The sequence below is a fragment of the Poecilia formosa genome, unplaced genomic scaffold (assembly GCF_000485575.1).
Source record: "Poecilia formosa unplaced genomic scaffold, Poecilia_formosa-5.1.2 Scaffold43, whole genome shotgun sequence".
Classification (NCBI taxonomy): Eukaryota; Metazoa; Chordata; class Actinopteri; order Cyprinodontiformes; family Poeciliidae; genus Poecilia; species Poecilia formosa.
The window spans coordinates 2198045-2213246 of NW_006799982.1; the positions used below are offsets into that span (position 1 = coordinate 2198045).

General features: G+C 38.7%; 1 protein-coding gene across 12 annotated transcripts in view; it reads left to right on the top strand.

Moving 5' to 3' along the window:
• Window positions 1-15202, top strand: part of adgrl3.1 (adhesion G protein-coupled receptor L3.1) — a 161532-nt gene that overhangs the window by 18746 nt on the left and 127584 nt on the right. For all 12 annotated transcript variants that reach the window (XM_016671295.1, XM_007551706.2, XM_016671296.1 and 9 more), the window contains exon 2: window positions 3269-3349. The gene's annotated coding sequence lies outside the window, so the exon portion shown is untranslated. The remainder of the gene's footprint in view (window positions 1-3268; window positions 3350-15202) is intronic.

The following is a 15202-nucleotide window of genomic DNA, read 5'->3' on the forward strand; positions in this document are numbered from 1 at the left end:
TATATATATATTTGCTTGGCTAGAGAGACGAGACTTGACACTGAATTGGGCAAAAGATTTTCAAGTTGACTTGGACCTGCCTTGCAAAGACTTTAAACTTAATTTGAACTAGGAAAAAATTATTCTTGAACTACTTTTACCGAAAGACCGAGGCTATAGCCGTATGGTTGAGCCCAAAGCGAATTTCTACTATTGTGAAACGGCTCCAGTTGCCAACTGTTTATATGACCAGTGTTTCGTGAACTTTCCCACCATTGTCACTTTGCATTGGGTGGTTGGTTAGAGAGAGGACAGTGATTATTTACATCAGAAAGACAGGTTATTGGTGGCCCTCTCCCAATGAGTCTTTTGTGTGAACCAGGTTTTTTAGTCAAAATAAATTTCAAATAAAAACATCTTAAGTGAATCCTAATTTATTAACTTTCATAGTGCCTTGCTTCTCTGATGGTTACTCTGACCTTAAACATCACACATCATCAGTTCTCAGAGGGTGTCTTTGTCTTGGGTGTGGTACGTCTAACAGTTGGAAATAATCTATCTTATGACGTAAAGACAGAAGGAATATGACTGATCCATACACTTTTAGCAATAAAATACTGAGCTACCCCATTAAGACAAAAACACTATGTTAAAAGGAAATGAGTTCTTGTAATGTAATATTTTGTTCCCTTATTTGTGTTGCCAGCTATTTACTTCCACTGGAAAATTTCTAATCTGCAACAATAAGCCTACATGTAACAAAAACAGGCAGTCTGGTTTTATATCCCCACGGTCCCTCTCGAAAAGGAAGCACTCCTTCCTGCGATGGTTTTCAGTACGAGTTCTGATTGTTAAGCTTGAATTCTTTCGGTATGAATGTATTTCCAAGGGCAGCTTTTCTGGTGTGTGTCTTGGTTTAATCTAACAAATTTTTTCCATAAAGCTGTTGCTGTGGTATACTCTGGAAAGTTGTGCCCTCCGAAAGTTGAAGAGCAACTTACATTTTATTGAGTAAATCCTTTACAATGGTTTAGGAAAATGGTGGCTGGCCGCTGGTGCACGCTTGGACTTTTCAGTGGCTGCGTCTTTGACCCTCTCCTACTTATTCACCTAAACGAGCCTTAATGAAAAATCTCGTTCTTTTCCACGTTCCACTGCTTACGCAAACCTTGTCCTTCAGTTTCTCTCTTCTGCATCCGAACCCACTTCTGTTCCACCTTTCTTCCTCCATTCCTTCCGCACTGATGCCACTGTTGTTAACCAGCTAGATGTGAATAATGCATACTGTCTTCTGAGAGAAACAAGTCAGACAAGCGTGGATGGACAGCATAGGTGGGGGGTGCTCATCACTTAAGTTATTTCTTACTAATTATCTCTTGCCCGTGGTGATTCTGCTGCATCGAAGAGCGAGCATACGTATTACATTTTATATTTGCCTGCCTACACATGATCACACATATAAGTAGAAATCTGTGAAGGCATCTAACACAGAGAAACAGCTTCTGGCCTCCTGTGCTGCCTAATAGACCCAGTTACTGCACAGCCCTGCCCTGGAGCGCCACAGAAGTCCAAGCCCAGATTGTTGATCTTGATGTGTGTGTGTATGAATTTTACATTTGTCTTTTTTTTTTTGCTTTGTTTTTTTTATTTTTTTTATTTGTGTGTGTGCCTGGAACATTCTTCCTTGGCTCACAGATAAAGACTGCCAGAAAATAAGGGCATACAGATAGACGCTATTTCCTGGACTGCATCATCTTTCCCAGAAAAACAGCAGCACACTCACTGAGCACAAACACACACACAGAACCGAACAAACTGCATTTGTCGTGCCAGAGGAGATGAGCACGAATCTGTGCACAAAGCAGACGCTGAGAAGGGACGCATTGAGCTTAATCCTAGAGATCTAGTCAAAATGTTTATCCTTAAAGATTGATGAAAATTACGGCAAAAGCAGATCAATGGAACACAAGTAGTCATGCTTTTTAAAAATGTTATCACAAACTTCAGTAACTTTTATTGGAACCTTATGCGATGGGCTGTACAAGCAGAATGTGACCATGAAGCGGAAGGGAAAATATGACGCATGGTTTTCAAAAGTTTTTAGAAGTAAGTGCCAGAAAAGTATGAAATACGTAGTGTTCATAAAAAGAACAAATGCCAAATGAAATGAGTGTACAACAAGAGTACGAACCCATCCATTTTCTAATTAACTAACCAGCTTCATAGATCCTGGAGAAGAAGAATTCTCCTGCAGCTCGATCATCATACCACACATCATCATGGAAATGTAGTGTTGTGGTTGATGTCTGGAGTTAATCTTCCAGTACACACATATCATATTGAATGCAGGCCAGAAAGTTCAGTTTTGGTCTCATCATACTACAGCACTATCCTTTACATGTTTTCTGTCTCACCATTCTTACATAAAGTCCAGATTTATGAAGTACACGACTGCTGGTAGATACAAATGGGCTTAGATACAAATGTGCACCACACTCAGGATATTGTTTTGCCAAAAAGATTAAAAGCGATATATAATTTCCTTTTCAGTTCATGATCCCGCATTGCTTTATATTGGTCTGTCGCATATGCTTGTTGCTGTAACACGACAAAATATGAAAACGTTCAAAAAGCATCAGTGCTTTTGCAAGACCATGTATTGTAAAGATAGAATGAGACACACTGGTAAGAATAACAGAACAGATACCGAAGTCGATAGAGAAAAATGACATGACAAAATTGGAAGAGGATGGAAACCATTTCAGATATGAAAGTGTGTCTCTGCATCCGTGAAACACAGCTACCAATTTCCCCTCGTCCCTGGCATTTGACAGAGAAATGCTAACCATATCAACAAGCTATCATGGCACAAGAGAGCTTTCCCCTCAGTAAACTGCCAGGGAGAACAGAGGTAGACCATTACAGTCTTTGATATCCCAACACTTAAGAGGTCATTACGAGGCGGCTCGCACAAGCACACACACACACACACACACACACACACACACACACACACACACACACACACACAAGCGTGGCGGCGTAAACACCAAACAGGCGCCCCTGCGAGCCGCAGCGGCTTTGTGAACCGTCTGGTTCTTGTGTTTGAGTGGGTTATGGCTATTCACACAATCTGGATGGGGCCATTATTCACATGGCACCCCACATTCACTACATATTATAGCTATCTGTCTCTATTGTGAAAAATGACAGGGACTTCAGTTCAGTGAGCTTGAATAACACCTCCCTCCTCTCTCTGTGTCCCCCCCCCCCTCGCTCCTCTCTCCAGGTTGAGGACGTCCTGCTGCCACTGAGATGTGATTCTCTGCAGTTTCATTTCCCTCCAACAAAAGAAGATATACACTATCAGGTAAGAATATGTGTGTGGGGGGTATTAAATACATGCAGTGTGGTTGTGTAACAATTTTAAACATATTTACCAAGGTACGCTGGTCAGGTCAGAATGCATTTTTATTTACAACAGCCATATTTAGGCCTGAGGGGATAGCCAAGCAAATGCACACACACAGCTGGTGCTGTTTTTTTTTTTTTTTGCAAACTCTACAGTATGCGTTATGCTTTTTTAGAACCCAAATGCGACCCGGGGTTTTCCCCAGAGACCTCAGGGTTCCATCTGTGCCAGGAAGTGCTCTAATTGGCCCGAACAAATGTGTCCTCTGAAAGTGCTAATCCAATCTGATTCGACCAGGCTTCAGAAAGAATATGGAAGAACGCGCGGCGTGCCGTGAAGGCAGCAAAGGATGGAAAAAAGAGCAGGAGAGACGCACTGGAAGCACGGGAGCAAAACAGAGTTCTAATTGCAATTGGCCTGCTGTTCATTGAACGCATCAGCAGGAGTTTTACCACGAACGCAGACCTTCATCTGCCCATGAAGCCACTCACCACAACTTATTTATACTGTATTTACAAGCTGAGCAAGACCTGTAAAATGTCGAATTTACGAGCTTCCGTTTAATTAGGAATACTGTCTCCTAGAGTTGGCTGATGAATTGCACAATCAGTTTATTGGCAATAGAGGGAGGCGCAGTTGTTTGATATTGACACACTTGCCAGGGAGCAGCAGTTGACGTCCGTTTTTCACTAAGAGGAGAAATATATTGCATCTTTGCTGTGTAAAAACCCAGAGGTCATGTTTTCATGCAAGATCCTATTCTGTATTGATTGAATTGGCTGAGAGTAATGTGAAAGCAGGCTGCTCACTTTCTCCTACTGTGTGGTTTTGCATTTTTCTTTTGGTGATATTTCGTGGGTTTAATTTTCAAGCGTGTTTCACCACAGGCCTCAAAATGTCCATTTTGATGGTGCCGTTCAAGACAAGCGTTAGGCATTTTCTTTTTTTTACCTTTAGATTTCGTCCGTATTGCATCTTAATATTACAATTTTTTTCTGCATTCCGAAAATGTGGTGCAGTCCTCAACAAGTCTTGCAAAATTATTGCTACTCCTTTAACTTTCGGCATTTTGTCATGTTCCAAACACAAACTCCAGTGTATTTTACTAAGTTATCAGTAAAGAAAACTCTGAAAAGTGTGGCATGCATACATTATTGTGAAAAGATTTTGCCCCTTTTCATATTTCCTTTCTTTTCCTTTGTCGCATCTAATTTTTGCAAACCATTAAATTTCTTTTAATATTAAACATGACTAGAGTAAGTACAAATCATTGTTTTCTTGTTTAGTATGAGGTAAAAAAAAAAAAAAAGAAAGATCCAAACCGATCTGAATATTTGTCCTGCTGCGTAACGCAACTGCCGTTGAAGTCGAGGTCACAAACTGATTGTCAGACATTCTCCTACATTGTTTTGTGATACAGAGCAGCATTTATAGTTCCATCAATTACAGCAAGTTGTGAACGTCTTGAAGCAGCAAAGCAGACTCTAACGCTGTCTTCTCTGATGTTCTGTGTCTTAAATGCTGGGAGACATATTTTCCAAAGTGTTTTATTTTTGTCTCATCAGTCCACAGAATATTATCCCAAATGTCCTCGGACTCCTTAACATGTTCTTAATGAAATGTGAGACATGCCTTTGTGTTGCTTTTTGTCTCCTTAACTGAGGTAAGCAACATTTTATGTGCTTTAGAAGTTACTTTTTGCAGTTTTAGTAGATAAGGGATTGCTGGGACAGTTCACTGCTGTTTTATGATTTGGCGAGTGACTCTTATTGTGCTCATACACTATCCAAATCAGTAGATATAAATTACTTTCTTTCTTATTTGTTTTTTGTTTTTTTAGATTGGACATATTTTGTAGACTCTGTTAAGCTTTAGGCATGTTTTTGGACAAGTTCTGTTTATAGGATTTATTGATTCTATGGGTCCAGCAGAAATTAGGCCTTTGTGTGACTAATGAAATTAAGTGTTTACTCTTATTTTTATTTGCAATTTAACAAAGAGGGATTTGCATATGTTTTTCCATTAATTGCTGAAACCATCATTCAAAATTAGTTTGATGATCTGGAATACTTAAGTGTTGGGGAAAAAAAAAAAATCAGAAAAAATTGTAGAGTTAGGTTGAAAAACGTTCACAGAGCATGAATACTTTTGCAAGCACTGTGATTTCATTTGTCATACACTTCTTGTCCAGGATTTCTCAACCAGCATGCCTGCCTTCCTTCCTTACTTCCTTCCTTCCTCTGCTCTCATATGAATCTGAATGCTTGCTTTAAAAGCTAACATTGTGATATCAAAGCTGCATTTTGTCTTTAATTCAGCGAAACAATGAGCGAGAAGAAAGAACAGTGGGAAATGGGATATGTCATTCTTTGTGTTCGGGTGGTGGAGGGTATGTTTCTGTCCCTGGGAGAAACAGGTGCTTCCTGCTCCACGTACACAACCTACATTTACCTCATTACTAATGAGAGCTCAGACTGAAATACAATTTGTACTGGCCGGACGTTAAGTGAGTCCACGCAGCAGCACAATGCATATAGATAAGTAAATTAGCACGCTCTGAAATTGCATGTTGCACTCACTTGTGATATACAGTACCTTGCAAAAGTATTCACACTGTATTCACGTTTTGTTGGGGTAATATATGAGAGACTACAGCAAATAAGCAGATATTACTGTGAAGTAGATGGAAAATGGCGCAAGGAAAAAAAACTAAGTTCTAAAAAGTGTTGCATTTAGAAGTATTTCAGGCATCCTTTGTGGCATGCCACTGCCAGATTCATTTAAAAAAACAAAAAAAAAACTGATCTGCTTGCCCATCATCCTTTACAAATTAGGCTCTGACTTTACTAAGCCGTTCTCTAACATGCATATAATTTAATCAAAGACATTCTGTTGCAGCTCTGGTTGTATGCATATAGTTGATGAAGTTGTAACTTGACTAAAGGTGTATGAACACTTTTGCAAGGCACTGTGCACACCCAATTTACCTTTAGGTTGACAAACATTTATTAAAACAACGCAAGTACCTGTATAAAATAATGTATTTGGAATTTTAGCATCAAAAATGTTGGTAAATACGACCACAATTTCAGTAATAGCTTCAAATTTCTAGAATATTCTCTACTAATAAATATTAAATCATTGCATTAAAAGGCTAGGTTATTGAAATATCATTATTTCAATTTGGAGGCCTTGCTCTTTGTGCCCATACTTACTTATTTTTCTAATAAAACAACCTGTGCACACAAACGGGAAGTTACCATTCATACCCTCCTTATTGGTGCACCCCACCATTGAATGCACGCTTATTGTTTTACAACATGACCTGATAAGATGGAGCCCATATTGTAAACCCTGCCAGTCAATGCCATCCACACAGCTGCCACAGAAAGGCTGCAGATTGTCCAGGGTCCAAGTTGAGGGCTTTGAGGCTGCCACTTGTGGCATGCGTGTTTTCTGTGCTGGCGTACTTTCGTCTGTGCTGTTTGTGCCTGTAAGACAGAAGCCTGTTTCTGAGAGTTGACAGATGGACCCGTGCAATTAGACGCAGCCTGGCTGTTTGGAGAAATGCACACAAACAGACGTGTGCAAACCACATGAACTCAAAGCCGGGCAACGATGCAGATGTCTCTGAAACTCTCGATCTGACACAGGATGCAATAGAGATGCAGATCTGTTTGCATGTCTCTGTGTCTGTCTACCTGTTGGGGGGGACATTATTTGTTTATTTAAGAAATGAGATGGCTTTGTGCAATATTCATGGAATTAATAGAATTACTTTTATCTCTTCAAGCCATTTTAGATCAGAAATATTTGAGTTTTTCATTAAATTTCATTCACAAATTTGACATTTGGCGTAAATATTTATTTACTAATTTTTTGCATACAGACACAAATTTCCTGTGAATTTATTAGGCCTTATTAGTATTTGGATCATATTCTGTTACAAAATAATACGTTATAATTCTTAAGATTAGTCAAAGTGATCTGGATTTTGCTCCTTTTGTCTCCCCAATGACTGACCTGTTTTCCTTTGGCAGATGCGATCCCATATAACTATAACTATCCCAGCAGAATGATGCAGCCACCACCATGTGCAATGTTAGTTTTAGGCTGTTAAATCTGAAAAAAAAAAGGAAAAAAGACTATCTTTTACCTGAACACCTTCTTCCACATGCTTACAGTGGCTCATGGCACACTACAAACAGAAATATTTGTGCCTTTCTTTATGCAACAGTTTTTTTTCCTCAACATTTTTATTTTTAATCCCACAACATGCGTTGTCATGATGAGATTAAATGATAGATGCCAAAGTAAAGAGGGGTAAATACAAACTTTCAGATTTGTATTTGTTGAAACATTGGAAACCCATGTATCATTTTACTTCCTCTTCACAGGTATGTGCTACTTTGTATTCACACAAAGTCCCAATAAAAATATTAGTTTAAGATTGTACCCTGATGAGATGTATAAAACTTCCATACTTTCACAAGAAGAAAAAAAAAAAAACATCAGATGAACTGATATGTTAAAAAAAAAAAAAATAAAAATCTGCATTTTGCATTAATAGGCATCTGCTGACAATAATAGGCATACAAATGCGTCAAAAGATAACAATTCTGTATTTAGCTCGAATGGGGATGTATTGACCTTTGGTAACAGATCAGCCCAGAGGAGATTGGATTCACGCTGAAAGGTCATGTTTTAAGACTTGGTTGTGTTGCAGCTGTGAAAATCTCGCTGCTGAAAAACTCGAAAATCCCCCAACAAGTACCACCAGGACCATGCCCCGTAAGCACTTAACCTTTAACTTTTCCAGTGGCGGGGCTCTTTGCTCAGCGGTGCGGCTCAGTGCAACTGTACTGCATGGCTCCCAGGTGTGATGATGGCAATGTGTGAATGTAATCTGTCTTTCTCTCCTTTCAGCTGCTTCCCCTGTGTCATTCATGCAAACCCAGGCATGTTTTGTCAAAGCATGGTTGAAAGGAGATTATCCATTGATAATTTATGAATATGTGTCAAATGCTTGCAAATATTACTCCAGGAATTACCATTTCTCCCATTTTGCCTTGGTTTAGTCTGTGACTTGTTGACTGTTCCGTAGATACAAGTCAATCCCTTATGTACGCTTTCTTTCCTCCTAAGATCTGCATAGAGCAGCAAGGGAGCACAAACACACACACACACACACACACACACACCACAAAGTGACACGTATATACTCAGATTAAAATTCATTTACAAACACACACATATTGACACTTACAAATACAGTGCATTGGCACCTGAGTGCATTGGTACAACCTCCAGGACATGTACACTTGCATACACATATCAGCTGGGAATAGCCTACAGAGATGCTCTTTGTAAACAAGTTGGAAAAAGCAGCTATTCAGGGCCACACCATATTCCATGTAGAATTAGCCGCCTTATTTGTGTGAAGCGCTTTTATTGAAGAAAACAAGTCATGGTAGTAAGTCCTGTTCTTTCTTCCTAACCGGTGCCTTTTCCCACTTATGGTGTTTTGCTTGCAGGATAGTGCTAATCATGTAGAGTATATTGTAAATGTAGACTTCTAAAGGGCTCAGCACAGCAATGTGCAGATGCTCTCACAGATGTTTTCCCTCCATGTGTCTGTTTACCAGTTCAATTATCCTTATCATCCACTACAGAGATTGTTGATATATTTAGGGGCCTTCAACAGAAATTTAATCAAAAACACAATGTTACATTTGCAGAAAAAGTCCACTTTTGTGTTTACTGTACGTCTTGGCCAGAGATGGCAGATATTTCATTTATTGTGAGAACATGCAGTGTGTTGCAAAGCAACCAATTACCAAAGGCTTACATTCTGATTTTTTTTTTTTTATAAATTAGTTTCTTAAGTGTTTCAACAAGAAAAAGTTGAAACTTTTTTAAACAGTTTACCCTGTTATTATACACAATATCTTATAAAAATATGCACACACATATACTTCTGCACATTTTGACACAAGTAGCCAAAAAAATTTATACAAGTCGACTTTGTCATATCACTAAATAAACTCAAGAACTGATTCCTTTATTTTTTTCTAAGAGTCTCAAACATATATACAGGCTGTTAGGTTTAAAATACTGAGCTTTAGATGTGGGCTCATATTAGAAGATGAGACTTATTCCACCAGATATACTTGCTTCATTTGTGGCACTTGCATCAAGATCGAATGCCATGAGAAAACTACTCAATACACCAATAATTCACAATAAAGATAAAGAAATATTGAAAACCAAGAGAAAACATATGTCTTTCATGTAATTCTATGAAAGTCAGATTAAATAATTCAGTTTAATCACTGTGATCCCACTTTCAATCTCTGCCGAATTACTGTATTTTCAGTGCACCTGCCTGCTTTGGTTTGCTGATTGGAACACATCCGCCCACCAGGGATATGAAACTGCAATAAGATCCAGACCTCAGGTCTGTGTGATTTGAATATGAAATGATTAGATTATTGATTTTGGCTATTTGGATCTCCCACCCGAGGCGATGCCGAGGCGGCACAATCACCGCAGATGACATTCAGTACTGTGTTTACCTTCGCTGTCCCCATTGATTGCATCAAAATCGCCACCCATACATCCTGCAGGAGCTCATTGTCTCATCAATTTGCAAGAAGTGAAGGACGGAGCTCCTCAGAAATGCAACAGTTGTGGCCTTTGTGTGTGCAAATAACCACATTGCCCTGCAATCAACAGTGACACCGTTGCTGCGGGCTAACATTTCAAGTGGCTTTGAATATCATTTTGAACTGATGCATTTCATGCAGCTCCTAATCAAGTAAAGCCTGTATCATTAAATATTTGTCAGGAAATTTAGTATATTGAAAATGAAACTTTTTAATGGATCCTATTAACAATAATGTTTAAGTATTAATGACTTTTTTTATTTTATTTTAATTCAGTTATGATTGGTGGGTTGTATTAATGTTTGTGTATTTATCACATTTTCAAACTGAAATATATACATGGTATTCCTTTAAAAAATATATTGACAACAAATTAAGAACAAGAACAACAAATTAACTCTAAATAACTCAAGTGATACAAGCATTTTAACATCAGTTTTTCTATATTTTAAGATGTCTTGAATGACAATTTAGCACACATTATACATTTTTATTTGCAATTTCATTTTGCCATTTCAATTGTTAGACTTTATACCATCAACCCCTTAGAAAGTACATGAAGACATCTTGCACTTCAGCCTTCGGATTAAAGTACAGCACATTGTTGAGCTAAGCACCAACCTTGTCGAACTACAGATCTAAAAAAATATCTCAAAAATATGTATGTCAACATTGATAGAAATAAAGGTTAAATCATTCCAACATAAGTATAATCCACACAATATATAAAACTCATGTAGAGTGAATATAAAACGTCTACATAAATCAATTTTCACATGGAGGGCCATGTAAAATCTTTTAGAGTCTTTTTCCACATTATATATTTTGTACCATAAAAAAATAAATCCCTGTGGAAGATAAAAATATAAACAATAAAAACAAACTGCAACAAACTGGCTTTGTAGGTGTCAACACTATTTGACAAATATTTAGTGAAAACACTTCTTTTGTAGTGGTCGATTTGCTAATATTTTCCTATTCTACATTTAAAAAATTCTCAAAATCTCAAAATGTATTACACAATTCTCTTCAGGAGAAATGTGTTAAGTCTGACAAATTTTAGTCGGACTGAACTCTAATCTATGACAGTGAGGTTTTAAAACATTTTTCCAGTGTATTCATTCTCTTATTGTACATACAGGTTTTTTCTTCAGATTGATCACTTCCAGAAATTCAGTCCAATTATGTGGCAACCACATATATGCTCTAAGCCTACACACAAGGATCAACCCTGCAGGGAATAGCAATAACTCTTAATTTTTATCTTTTTTTTTTTTTTTTTTTCATATGTTGATCCTCCAGGTACATTTCTTCCTAGCGCACTGCTGGGCCTCCTCAGTCCCAGCAAACTTTGAAGAAAATTCTCTTCCTCAGTGCAGATTTCTGCCTTTGTTCCCAGAGAACTAAAAACGCAACATCAAACAAATGTATTTGCAGACAAACGTTCCCGCTTCACCGTGGACATCCGTCACGGGATGTTATGTTCACATCACAGTGCTCGGTTTTGCTGCCGTCAAAGGGTCTCAGAAGGACTGTAACATTCAATGTCTTCTGTGATATGCGAGTGAGGGGTATTCTTTATGAGTCCACCAGTGTGCGTTTTCTTATGCATAAGTGAAGGTGACAGTCTGAAAACAAATGTATCTCCCTCTTATCCATCTGTTTTTTCAATGCCATTTTCTCAGCATTTAGACAATCCAGGCTTAAGTGCCCCCTTTTATATTTATACACCAGTGTTGATGCTTATGTATTATTGAATCATGAAGAGCCTGGTAAGCACCCCAGAAAGGCCTATTTGAATAAATATTTCAAGACCTCGATACAGTTCACGACTGCAAAAGCAAAAGGTTGGGTGCTTGATGTCTTATGCAGGAATGTCTTTTTCTTTGCCTGACTTTACTGAATCACTGGGATCTGAAGTTTGCTGATTCTGAGCAAATCTTTGGCAGTTTGCGTTTCTCTGAGCCGGTATTTGGATGTCCTATTAGAGGGATAGGAGAAGCAGTCTCGTTATCTAGACTAGAGCGATCTCTTTCAAGTAAGGTTAGTTTGAAATGCAAAACAAAGGATGAGGAGCCCATGAAGAGCGGTAAACATTTCTAATCATCTTTACTGAGCAGCAGAGAGGAACTGCATTGACGGAGGACGCGGCACAAGAAACGCACCGAACCGAAAACGGGGATTGAAAACAGATTGCATGAACGTGAACGAAAGGTCCAGAACTTGAAAAAGAATAACTGATAGTTGATGAAGCTCCTATTTATTTAGAGATTTGAGGATATTCACATATGAAGCCTGCTTCATATGGGGGTTCAAATGTATGCCACAAGTCTTGCATCTGGCCTGTTTTTCTGCCTCCTTCATCAAAGCACCATCACTCATTGCTGAGGTGGCTGTTCTTCCTACTGTACTGTACGGGACGACTTTCTCCTCCCCCCTCTGACAAATACAATCGCATGTGCACATAAATGCTGCCTCCGGGTTTAAGGCACGGCTTTGACGGATCCATTTTGACAGTACTGGGTTCAGAGCACAGTGACAGAGGGGAGGAGGGAGATGGCGACGGAGGGAAGAGGGAAGGTGGTATGAAGGAGAAGACAGACGAATCAAAGGGAGGAGAATAACGGCTGTGGCAGTAGAATCAACATCAATGCGTCTCTCGCTGACATAATTGAGTGTATCAGAGGCAGTTTTGTAAACCATTAGTTTCACCCCCCCTTATGGGTGACTCTCTTCTATTTGTAGAAAACTGCAGCGTCATCTGTGTGACTACATGTGATCGTAGGTTTAGAAATGTGCAGTGTTGTGCAAAAAATATTCATTCACAGCCCTTGAACTTTTTCGCCTCACAAGCAGAAACTTCAAATCATTTTATTGGGATTTTATGTAAAACTGAGGGCAAGTAGAAGTAGAAGTATACATTGTTTTCTCATTTCTTTAGATTATTTTCTTGTCCTGGAAAGTTTCCAGTTGTGCCATACCGCTTTTTAAAATGATAAATGTCCTGTACCCCCATAGAGCTTTGTCAAGTCCAGAGGACGCCAGAGTGCTTCACACTACATTCAGTCATTCACCCATTCACTCACACATGGTGGCAACACCAGAGGCAGAAGGAGTGGGGATCAAGCCAGCAACCCACCGATTGTGAGACAAACTCCTACCACCATCGTCCCAATAATTGATAGTTTGAACAGTGCTTTGTAAATTGGAATTGGCTAATATTTAACAGCAGAGCAGAGCAGCTTCTCAAATACATTTCAGCGTAATGTTTCTACCTGGGACAGAGTGTAAAGTTCATCATGGTGAGTATTTCAATCAGATTATCTGTAATTTGAGTTGGCCTGTGCGGCAGATGTAACGTAATAGGCTCCAGTTCCGACAACGTCATATTCAACAGACGTATGCATCTCCATTTCAAATTTGAAGTGACATTTGCTTTTACCTTTGAAGCAGAAGTGAGACGTCAGTGTACTTATATCCCTGATCAGCACAATTTCATTGTGTTCCTAGTTGCTCCCATGGCTGTGAAATAAGAAGTTTTATAGGAAAGTTTCTGTGCTTCTTGAAACCCACAGACAATCCCAGAAAGATGAAGAAGTTGAGAAAGGACTTTGAGGGAAAAAAAAAAAGATCTCTTCTAGTTCAATGTTTGTTCAGTATCACTGGTTGGATGTTTGAACTTGGTGTGAAAGGGGACTAGAAGTGAACAGAGGCAACATTCCCTGAGCCCGTTATGTCTCACACTGGTACAAACATGGATTTTAACTTTCTGCTGTTGTTTTTTCTCAGAAAATAAACTTTCAGCCAACTTTAACCCAAAAGTCCTTACCAGTAAATATTAGGATTCTGATGTTCCAATTTTTTATATGAATTTTTAACACTGAGTAAAAAAAATATTGTTTATTAACCCTTGTGCGTACGAGGACTGTGGCAAATGCTACAGGTTTTATGGGTGTGGAGTCGGTTGGACCCCATTTGTAAACACAAGGGTTAAAGAGGATCTTTTGGAAAGTTTGGAAAGTCCAATTCTAGAATTTTAAAGAGGCAGTGTTATGTATTTTAATCAAGTTAAGTATGCTACCTTCAGTTGTTTATATATCAAATATGACTTAAAAAAAACTTGACTTTGCAAATTAACGTGTTGAACTTAGGTCTCTGTCTCTTTAAAAACTCTTGCTGTTTCTGAAACTCTGCCTACAGAAGGTCGTCACATGGCTCCTCTACTAACCCTTTAACAATGTTTTTACATACATTGCACTGAGAAGTAGCTCATATCCTGAGCTTTCAGCAGATGTGCAGTTCCAATAGGTGTTTGCTAATTGCTGCTGACTAGTCTGAAGGAGCTGAGAGGAGAGCAGATAGGGGGAGAGATGCTCTGTGAGGCAGAAGCTCGGAAGCTTGGAAACATTTGGATTATAAATCTAAATGCCTTTCGATTATGGATGACTTGTAGCTATTGTGCTGCATATTTACAATGAGACATATTTTTTTATTGTTGATAAATGTGGTCTGTCCAAGTTAAATAATTAAGCTTAAACTCAAATAATGACAGATCTAACCATAAGTGATTTTGGACCCTTATGGTTAGATCGAAATAATTTTAGAACAAAGTAAAACCCAGCTTTCTGTAATGCATTCTAATTCTCTTTCTTAACTTTGGAAACAACCACCTCACCTCTGAGCCAAAACACTTTTCCATGAATGACAGAAACTTCTTATACAGTAACACAGTAAGTATACCAAAGGTTGTCAAAAAGAAACGCAGTGTTATTTGAGTCTTAAACTTTTTGTATTGTATCCCAGCCTGATGTTTGAGGACTGTTTTTATAACATTTTATTGGGGAAAATGCTGTTCCATTATTTTAAAATTAGCTTCATATACCCTTACCTTTTGGAATGCATGTGCCTCACTGTCTCCTGCTCCCCTGCCCATTTATATCATCATCATCATTTCTGCCTTGATTAATCCATCCATCTTTCCACTTTTATTTTTCTGATCATTATTCCTCCCCGGTCCTCTCTGCATGTTATGCTATTTCATCTTCTGCCCTCCGTTTTTATCCTCCATATTCTCTTCCTTCCCCTACACTCCCATCTGCTCCGCTTCTCCTCCCCCTCGCAGTGTTTCCTTGCATATCTCCACCTC